This window comes from Camellia sinensis, chromosome 12, assembly GCF_055761805.1.
Source record: "Camellia sinensis isolate YWXY chromosome 12, ASM5576180v1, whole genome shotgun sequence".
Lineage (NCBI taxonomy): Eukaryota > Viridiplantae > Streptophyta > Magnoliopsida > Ericales > Theaceae > Camellia > Camellia sinensis.
In genome coordinates this window covers 156,565,061-156,575,239 of record NC_138972.1, presented here as the reverse complement: position 1 = coordinate 156,575,239, position 10,179 = coordinate 156,565,061, and the positions used below count along the sequence as shown (strand labels likewise).

The window sequence follows — 10,179 nt, the reverse complement described above, 5'->3', positions numbered from 1 at the left end:
GATATTCTTTCTTAGCCTATATATACATGCCTTCTATTGTATAGGAAAAATTCATTCAATACAATTCATTAAATACAATACATATTTTTTCCCCTCTCTCTCTCTACTATTCTAACACTAAGGCCTCGTTTGGGAACATGCTAATTTACTAACTTTTTGGCTATTTAGCTAAAATATGAGCTAAAAAAAACTAGTATGTTTGGGATGACTTTTTGACTTTTTACGAAAAGATGTGTAAAAAGTAGAGAGAAAAGAGAACCTTTGACTTTTTGGTATGGGTTATTAGCTTTTTGGCTAATCTAGTAACTTTTTGACTTTTTGGCTAAGAGGGAAGATTCCCAAACGAGGCCTAACCATGGCCAAGTTAAAATGTAGTTTGATTCTAAATCCGCCAATCTTCGATGAATTTTCCAGCTACAAGGAATAATTAACATGTACGTTTGTACAAAGTTTATCCCTATTTCGTATTGCATCTTCTAATTGTTCACGCTAAAAAGATTGTAAAATATTGAATTTAAAATGACTACAACAATTTTTAGTTGAATGAATTTGATATGGTCTAAATAAGTATACTTTTTGATTTTTTTATAAAAAAAGTGTGTAAAAAAGTAAAAAAAAAAAGTGAATAGAAAAATAAAGAGGAGATGTTGATAGATGTTAATTAATGTGACTTAAATAAGTATATGTATAAAAAAAAAAAGTGTACTTTTTTAGTGCCTATCAAACACCTACTTAAAGAATGACTTCATTTGAGCAAGTATTTAAAAATTAACATGACAGTTCCACTTATATATGATAAACGAAACTTCAATAAGAACTAAATAATAATTGCTTTGCCATGTGGGATTAGCACCACATGTGGCTAATTAACTAATTGGTTATGAAGTGGATTGCCACCACAACATGATTGCCTCAAGCAATTTTTCTTTGTTGTTAATTATAGTCATTAAAATAATACTGAGACAATTATATACTATATCTTTAAAGGAGAGAGAATAGGATCGCGATCTCAATATGAATAGTTACTTTAATCAATGGTTTCCTTATACATAATAGAAGATATGGTGGATAGAGCACTTGATCGGAATGGTTTTGAGGTGGTAGGATTAGATCACTTTCAATTAACTTCACTTTAATCAAAGGTTATTATATGTAATAGTAATCTAAGGAAAAGAGTAGGAGCCACACCAATTAATTACAATGGGCGCGATAATGTTGGAATCTATTGGCACAACGCATGCATAATGTTAAACAAAGAAAGAAAAAAAATAAGATGGAGATTGGAAAAAGAATAAGTGCGTGTTCCTCTCCTTTGATAGATAGAATGCGTGTGGCTTTTCGTTATTGTATGCTTTACAACAATACTATTCATTTTTTGTTGTAGTAAAAAGTGCTTGTGAATATAAAATTTGATGTAAGAAGCGAAAGATGATAATGGATTTGTATATATAATGGCACGTGGTTTAGTGATTAATTAAGTTCATAGAAATAATCATAAAAGATTTATGAATTGTAGGCCTAGGTGCATAAGACTAATATATATATATATATATATATATCTTGTGTGTATGAATACATAATGTAAAACAACATTTGCTTCAAGTTTTCGATTGTATGAAAAAGATTATTCTTATGGCATTTGTAGTTTTGCTAAGCACATCAAGATGATTATTTATTCTCATACGCATCATCCAAAGGTCTATGAACTCGAAGGCTACTCATAATAACCCAAGAAGGCACATAAAATGACATGCATGCATATATGTGCTTCTTTAAAGTGAATATATGTGCTCCTCACTAAGTTTCAACAAATCATTGGCTAGTTTGCATCAATATATATATAAGTTGAGTGTAGGTACATTTCGCAATAAGCTTTTCATGAAGAAATTGATGCATGGTATTTGATATTCACTAAGATCACACAGAAAAAAAAAAAAAGAAAAAAAAAAGGAAGGTTCACACGGAAAACTCTCTCTCCCTCCCCATATAGAAAACAACAAATGCAGAAAAAAATTATATTTTAAATTGACAATTGGCATGAAATCAATTGACATCGAATACAAATTAGTCAATGACATAAACCCACTAATCAACGGAGTTAGGTTGATTGGACAGAACTCCTGCGCCTCACTAGGAGGTCAGTAGTTCGAATCTCTCCACCTGTGTGCGTGTGTGTAAAAATTTGTATTATATTTGATTTTCATTACTATGATATGATTGTAATTCATTGGATTTCATTGTAATATCTTATATAAATTAAATTTATATAAAAAAAATGACATGAACCCACTATAATCTAATTCATCAATACTCAGCACGTAAATCATTTTCAAGCCAATTGTCGACTTCTATAGCACTACTGAAAATTAAATACTAGTGCAATTTTATGCAACGTAATCGTAAATAAACAATGGATAAATTTAGTTATTATTTCAATTCAAGCCAACAACTTCTGTCTAAAGCTTTGCTCCAGTTAGTCTGTCCGTTCCACATATACTAGATAATTATCGGACTAAAATTTCAAGAGTAGCCTCAATGACAAAAAATGAAATATTTAACTATTGGTCCATTTTTTTAATTTAATTAGCACACATGGAAGATGGCATGAAAAAAATGGAGAGCAACTGGTGAATAGTCTCTCATTTTTGGAGACGAACGCAACAAATTGAACAGATTATGATTATTAGATCAACTTAATATTTTATGAGAATAATATACACGAATGTTATTAGAAAACGAATAATTCAGATTATCAAGATGTTATCCACGAAAGGCCCCGCAAACTCATATAACTCCCTCCAGTATAGGTCTTGGACTAGAGGAAGCCCATCTCTACAAGAATATTACATAACATTTTCATAAGAATTTATAACAAGTACTAAAACAATACATAATAAAATGCACATGGTACACATTTCTTAAACAATATGTACCAAAAGAATTGCCAAGAAAATACATCCATGTGAAGTTAAAGGTATTAAGTCGCCAGTTTTTTTGTTTTTTTTTTGTTTTTTGTTTTTGAGCAATAAACAAAATTTATTAAAATAAAGAAAGCTTACAAAATGATTTGAATAAAAGTTGCTTTATTATTAAAACTAAGCATCCCAATTATGTTGGCACCCAAAGTAAGACAAATCATTTGCATTCCCAAACCCTCCAAATAGAGTTAGAAAGATTCCAACTCACACAGATCTTTAGACACTCCAAAAACATACACGACACTTCACACCCTTTCACCTATACACTTTCTAATCTGTGAAATATTTATAGAATAGTGGAAATCCTTGAATGAAGCTTTAAGCCAAATAGCTTGTTTGATGATGATTGATTCTTGCAGCTCCCCCAGTTTTGGTTGAACACCATTGAGCAAGCATTCATTTCTTAAGTCGCAGTTAACAGCTAAAGATGACATCAACTCCACCTGTGGAACTCCTATCATATAGAATTTTTAGGATTTTGATTGTTTTATTGACTTGACAATAAGTAGAATTCGTATTACAAAGAAATATGAATTAATACACACCTTTACAAAAATGTGTTTATTTTATGTACATTCGTAATTATATCACAATCATTCGCAAGTAACATTGCAAAACAAAAGATTTTAATAAATGACACTACACATTCACAATATTCATAACAAGATGACAAAATATCATAATTAAACCTTATGGTACATGCATATAATATGTATTGAGTTAGCCTATTTGTTTAGTTCTTAGTTAAAAACTCAAGATTTTTATGATTTCAAAATTGGTAATGTTATGAAAAAGATTAAAAGAATAGTAATGTTAGAAACACAAAAATCAAATATAGTCTAATTCCTGAAGCTTGATTTTGAAAAAGCTTATGACACAGTCAACTGGAACTACCTTAATCAAATGCTGGAGAGTTTTGGTTTTGGATCTACTTGAATCAAGTGGATGAAGGGCTGTATCTCTTTTGCTAGAGTCTCAATTCTGGTTAATAGGTCACCATCTCCTGAGTTCTGCCCTAAAAAAGGTCTAAGGCAAGGCGATCCATTATCCTCTTTTTTGTTTAATGTTGTAGCTGAGGGACTGAACATACTCATATCGAGAGCAAAGGAGATGGGTCTTTTTAAAGGTGTTTCAGTAGGTGCTAATGGTTTGAATGTTTCTCCCTTGCAATTTTCTGATGACATAGTGATTTTCTGTGAGGCTGAATGGTCTGAAATTATGGCGATTAAAAGGATACTTAGGTGCTTTGAGGTCATCTCAGGCTTAAGGATTAATTTTTCAAAAAGTGTTGTGTGTGGAGTGGGGGTGGCCGATGCGGTGGTCGATGAGTTTGCTACAAAGTTGAACTGTCTAAGCCAGAAGTTATCATTAAAATATCTAGGCTTACCATTGGGGGCCAATCCTAATAGGAGGTTGACTTGGAAACCAGTTGTGGAGAAATTCAAGAAGAACTTATCTAGGTGGAAGAGAAGAGTTTTGTCATTTGCTGGGAGAGTTACACTCATAAAATCTGTACTGTCTACTAGAGAGATTGATAGGATTCAAGCATCGTTTTTATGGGGCGATTTAGAATATCATCAGAAGATCCATCTAGTTAGTTAGAAGGAGGTATATAAGAGTGTGAAACAAGGTGGTCTGGGAATCAAAAATATCAGGCTAGCAAATGACAGTTTGCTAGTAAAGTGGTGGTGGAGGTATGGCCAAGAGGAGGATGCGTTGTAGAAGATGGTAATTTGTGAGAAGTATGGCTCTACAGGGGGAAGGTGGTATCCTTTTCTAGCTGAATCTGGTTCTACATCTAAGATATGGAAAGACGTTTTACTAGTAGCTCATAGGAATGTTAGGCTCTTTCAATTCTACAAGGAGAATGTTGAGATTGTAGTAGGGAATGGAGTTAGAATTAGTTTCTGGAGGGATCCTTGGATGGGATCCATGGATGGGATCCATAAATTTATTAGGCCAATTTCCTTGTTTGTTTCCCCTGGTTGTAGATAAAGAGTTTTCCTTGAGTTTGCAAGCAGCTAGAAGATCTCATTAATCTGGGTGGATTTTTAATTTCAGAAGATCACTTCGGGCTTGGAAAGAGGATGAGTTGATTAGGTTACAAAATTTTTTGGGATCTAGCCCTGTTTTAAGAAGTGATGCTGTTGACTGTTTGTGTTGGAAGCCTATATAGTCAGGTGTGTTCAAGGTTAATCTTGTTTATGCTTGGGGTTTAGTTAATGATGGCCCAATTTAGAGACCAGTTGAACTGATATGGAATAACTTCTCACCTTCAATGGTTAAATTCTTCTCTTGGTTAGCTTGGAGAGGTAGATTGAAAACAAAAGGGCTGCTTCACAGGTTAGGCATTTTGGTAAGTGATGATGCTTTGAGGTGCATTTTTTGTCATGAGTCAAGTGAATCAACTGAATATATTATGCTTCACTGCCCATTTTTCTGGAGAATCTGGTCTTATATTGCTTTTTGGTGGGGTTTTCAGTGGGCTATTCCCAGTTCCATTGAAGAGTTGCTACTATGGTGGATGGGTTGGAAGTTTAAGAAGAAAGTAAACCAGATTTGGAAGGTTTTACCACCTGCAATAATGTGGTCTGCGTGGAGATATAGGAATGATTGTGTGTTCAATTCAGTACAGCCCAATCTTCAAGATCTGTGTGAGTGTATCAAGGTGAGAGTGGCAATTTGGATGAGATCTCATTTCAGTGTTGCATCATTCTCAGTTAATGATGTTGTCTTTAATTTTAAGCAAGTTAGGAGGTGTTTTGGGTCTAATGAGAGAGTGTGGTAGGGTGGAGGTGGGCTGTTGCTGGTGCTGTGTTTTTGTTGATTGGTGTTAGTATTGGTTAGAGAGCTATTGAGAAATGTGTGATAAGGTGTGTCACAGGGGAGTCTGTTCTGCCTGAAGCTGTACCTGTTTTAGTAGGCTGTAGAGGGTTATGTTGGATCTGATATGCTGTGCTCTGATTGTGATCTGATCTGTTTTAGGGTATATGAAGTTTCTGCATTATAAACTGAGGGGTTGACCTGTGATCTGCCTGCTGCTGTGCTCTGTTGTGGATATGTTGTTGGTCTGCTGTTGTTGAGTAGTTTCTACTGTTATTGTTGACTATTGATGTTTTGTAGCCTGTTGTTGTTTGTGGAATGGTGTGTGAGATGGATGTTTTTTGATCTGCCTGATGCTGTATCTGTCTTATTGGGCTCCAGAAGGTAATCTGAAATGCTGTTTTTGTTGTTGGTCTGCTATGCCATTCTGGCTGTTATGCTGAATGCTGGTCTGGTCTGAAGTGCTGAAATGCTGGGCTGCAGAGGGCAAACTGATATGCAATATCTGTTTTTGGTCTGCCATGCATAGCAGACCAAGAGTTGGAGTTATAAACTATTTGTTACAGTCACTCTGCAAAGAATTGGAGTCAAAGTTGAATTAGTTTTGTATGAAGGTAGGACTCACATAGATTTAGTTCGCCAAGGTCAGGTCTGATCTGATCTGTTGGCTACGGGTCTGTTGCATGGCTTTGGAGGTCTGTTGGTGTATGAGGATGGTTGGAGGTTGCAAATAGGTGGTGTACCTATTGTGCTTGTAAAGATGGATTGAGTATCTCAGTTTATCAGAAGAACATAGACTATGCTTGTAGTGCTGGAACTGACTGTGGTGCAATCCTTCAAAATGGTGTTTGCTAAAACCCCAACACTTTGAAGGATCACTGTTTCTATGCTGTTACTAGGCCTAGCAGTGGGCTGTTATTTTGGGATGGTGTGCTATGCATTGGTTGATGATCTATTCTGCTGTTGGAATGATGTTGGACTGCTTTTGGACTGAGTATTCTGTCATGGTCCTAATCTGTAATGGAGTAATCTGGTGAGTAGCAGCTGCAGGGATTGGTTGCTATCAAGCCCTCTTGAGGAATGGTTACTGTGGTGGCTTTTGTGTTCAACAGCAGTAATAACATCACAAACTAGGTGGGAAGTCTGCATCTGGGTTGGAAGAACTCATTTTGGGCTGCACAACAATTGCTGCTGATATGTGCTACTGTCCTAAGGCAGCATACAATAGCAGTTGTATATTGTTGGCTGCTTAAAGTCTGGTTGGTTGTTCCTTCTCTGTAGGCTGTGTGGTTGGGTGGTGATTAGAATGCTACTGTTGCTGACTGCTGCTGGTGTATGGGTCCATTTTTGTTGCTCTTCTGATAGTGTACATAGGGGAATTTCTGAGTGCTAGCAGATGTGGCTACCTTGGAGTAGGAGTTGGAGGAGGTGGTGGCAGATTTCGAAGGTTGTGTGGTTGGGTGGTTTTTTCTGCTTTCATTTTTTCTCTGTTTTGGATTGGTTTCTCGCCAATCTGTGGGGTTAGTGCTAGCAGATGATCGTACTTCTTCCTTGGTGCCAATTTAGTTGGGATTGGGAGTGTTAGCTATGATGCTTTTTGCACTTCCCTCATTTATTGATGTATGTTGTTGCTTGTTTTGCTCATCTCATCAATAAAGTTTTCTTTTTAGCTAACCAAAAAAAAAAAAAAATTTGGTTTCTGTACACATACTTTTAAAAGAATATGTAGAGAAAGAGAATGCTAAGAAATTTAATAATGCTATAATGATGATTACATTTTTCAATCATATTTTGTATATCAGATATGAATATCATTCATCACTGTATCGCAAACTGCAAATTTAACATACTACTCTTTGATATGAAATTTTAAATGAAAATTTAGAATACAAAGTATAAAATTAACATTATAAGAGACTGTAAATAATCAATGTAATTAATCAGGAACACATAATAGTGAAAAATTCGGTTATTACTCACATTATTGAACCGACCAATAAATGCTAAAATTATCAAATCAATGTGGTTAGTATGCTTACCTAACAAATGGAATCAGTTAACTACAAGAGTGACCATTCATGAGAGAGAGAGAGAGAGAGTGTGTGTTATAAGCTGAAAACATGATAGCTTTGTTTCTACATCTGAACAAGAGCTGATCCACCGTGTTCAGGTATGATATTGATGTGCATGTGCCTTGAGCTCAGCCTATCCCAAGCAGACCCCCAAAGGGACCAACTTACTGAAAATAATGTACTAACCCCAACCCCAACAAGATTTCCCACTACACCCTGTTTGATTGCCTGGAAAATCCAGCATGAATCTTTGGTTTTTTTTTTTTTTTTTTAACTTGAAGCTCAAAAGAACCAAAGTACTTCTCTACTATCAATGTCCCATATTGCAGACTATGACTAAAGTCAATATATAACACACAAGAAGTGGTATGTGGGGTGGCTTTGTTTATCTATTTCTAGCATTTTCTGAAAAAGAACATGTTTAGTGGTTAGTACAATAAACCAATAAGAACACGTTTTAGCGTAATCTTAGTAAGACCACTTCGTGGTTTCCCACTACTCATAAAATCTTTTGAGGATCATATTAAGCATATTGTGTCGTAGACGAAAAGGGTTTTCATTCACTTAGATACAGGACACGCTATGTCTGTGTGCGCCGAAACTTGGCCCAATCAGAAGCTTCACTTCACCATCTACTAACACACGTTTACTTCAGAGGATCCGACTCCGTCGGGAGAGACAGTAAGACGGTAACCTAACGGTCGAAAATTCAAAATATCGTCCACAAATACCTCCCTAAATCCGATCGTCTTCTTCACTCTCTTTCCCCCCCCCCTCTCTCTCCTCTCTCTCTGTAAGATCCCTACTCTCCCTCTACTTCTCTTGGCAGCCAGAGAGAAAGAGAACCATCTTCATCTCTCTCATCAATTTTCACCACAAAATCCAAAAAAAAAAAAAAAAAAAGTTTCAAAGATGTTGCAGGACATGTGGAATGCTCCCCCTGGTTTCAGATCAAAAAAATCTGCACCTTCGTCTCCAGGCAAGCCTCTCGCGGTCTCCAGAACTCGCTCTGGCTCCTTCCATATCACCCACAAAGTCCCAGTCGGCGACACACCTTATGCCAGAGCCAAAAATGTTCAGGTAAAGCTTCTGGGTCTCAAATTGCACTCAAATACTGTTCTTGATTAGTGGGTTTTTGATCATTTTTTGGGTTTGTTTCGACCAGTTGGTAGATAAGGATCCGGAAAAGGCAATACCGCGGTTCTGGGCAGCGACTAATGCCGGAGATAGAGTGGATAGCGCTCTGAAAGATATGGCTATTGTAATGAAGCAACAAAACGGGGCTGAAGAAGCCATTGAAGCCATTAAATCACGGAGAAATTGGTGTTCGGAGCAAGCCCAAAAGTCTCTTGATAACATCCTTCTTGATCTCTACAACGTATGCTGAAATTGCTACTACTTGGTTTCTCTCTCTCTCTCTATTTGACCATTGATTTGCGTATGGATTGCATCATTGTGATCTATGGTTTTAAATTTAATGGCATTCCAAGTGTTTGTTTTGTGTGTGTTTGAGTGTGTATTGTGTAATCCAAATTCCAATAATAGTATTTGCGTATCTGTAATTGCAGAGACGTGGGAGATTGGATGACCAAATTGGGTTGTTGAGGCACAAATTGAATTTTAAATTTTTTTACTCACTCAATTTTAAAATTACTATTAGAGGATCAATGCTATTTGTAGACCCCTCATTTTTGACCGGCCTCAAGACTTGGACGTCACCGTTGGAACACTCGGTGATCATCCATGATTGTGTTCGTCTTGAGTTCCCGGAGGTCTCGGTTGCGCGCCTTGCCTCAGGACCTCTCGACTCGATTGTTTTGTGTCTGGTTTTGCACCAAACACTTGTGTTTTGCCTTGGAGGGGCAGGAAATGCCTTGTGAGGCATCCCCACACATCACCGGCCCTGGCTCGAGGTCACCGACCAGTGATTTTATGCCATCGGCAATATATATTGCCGGTCGGCATTCTTTGTTGCCGATCGGCCATTTATTTTGTCAAAATGGCAATTTTGGATGGCCGATCACTGTTCATCTACTTTTAGTAGATATTTTGTACCAGCTGTGATAGTTGACACCCACCTTTGCTCCCCTCCATACACGTGTATGGAGGGATTTCCCTCTTAGCAAGCTTGTTTTGTAAGCTTTGCAAGAGGGAGCTTCTATAAGAGGAGGGCTCTCTTCCCTCTTCTAAGGTTGGAGAGAGAGAAAAACATGGTTAGAGAGCTCTGATTTTTAGGTTAGGGCTTACATATATATTCCATCTCTATATCTATCTCTCTTGAGTGTTCTAGGTGTGTTTGTTCATAG

At 36.6% G+C, this 10,179-nt stretch overlaps 1 long non-coding RNA gene across 1 annotated transcript; it reads left to right on the top strand.

Annotated features, from left to right (window-relative positions):
• The first annotated feature begins 7,899 nt into the window (after positions 1 to 7,899).
• On the top strand, positions 7,900 to 9,466 carry LOC145804310 (uncharacterized). The gene is made up of 2 exons (XR_014345944.1): positions 7,900 to 8,953; positions 9,039 to 9,466. It is a non-coding gene; the product is annotated as an uncharacterized LOC145804310 (long non-coding RNA).
• The last annotated feature ends 713 nt before the right edge of the window (positions 9,467 to 10,179 follow it).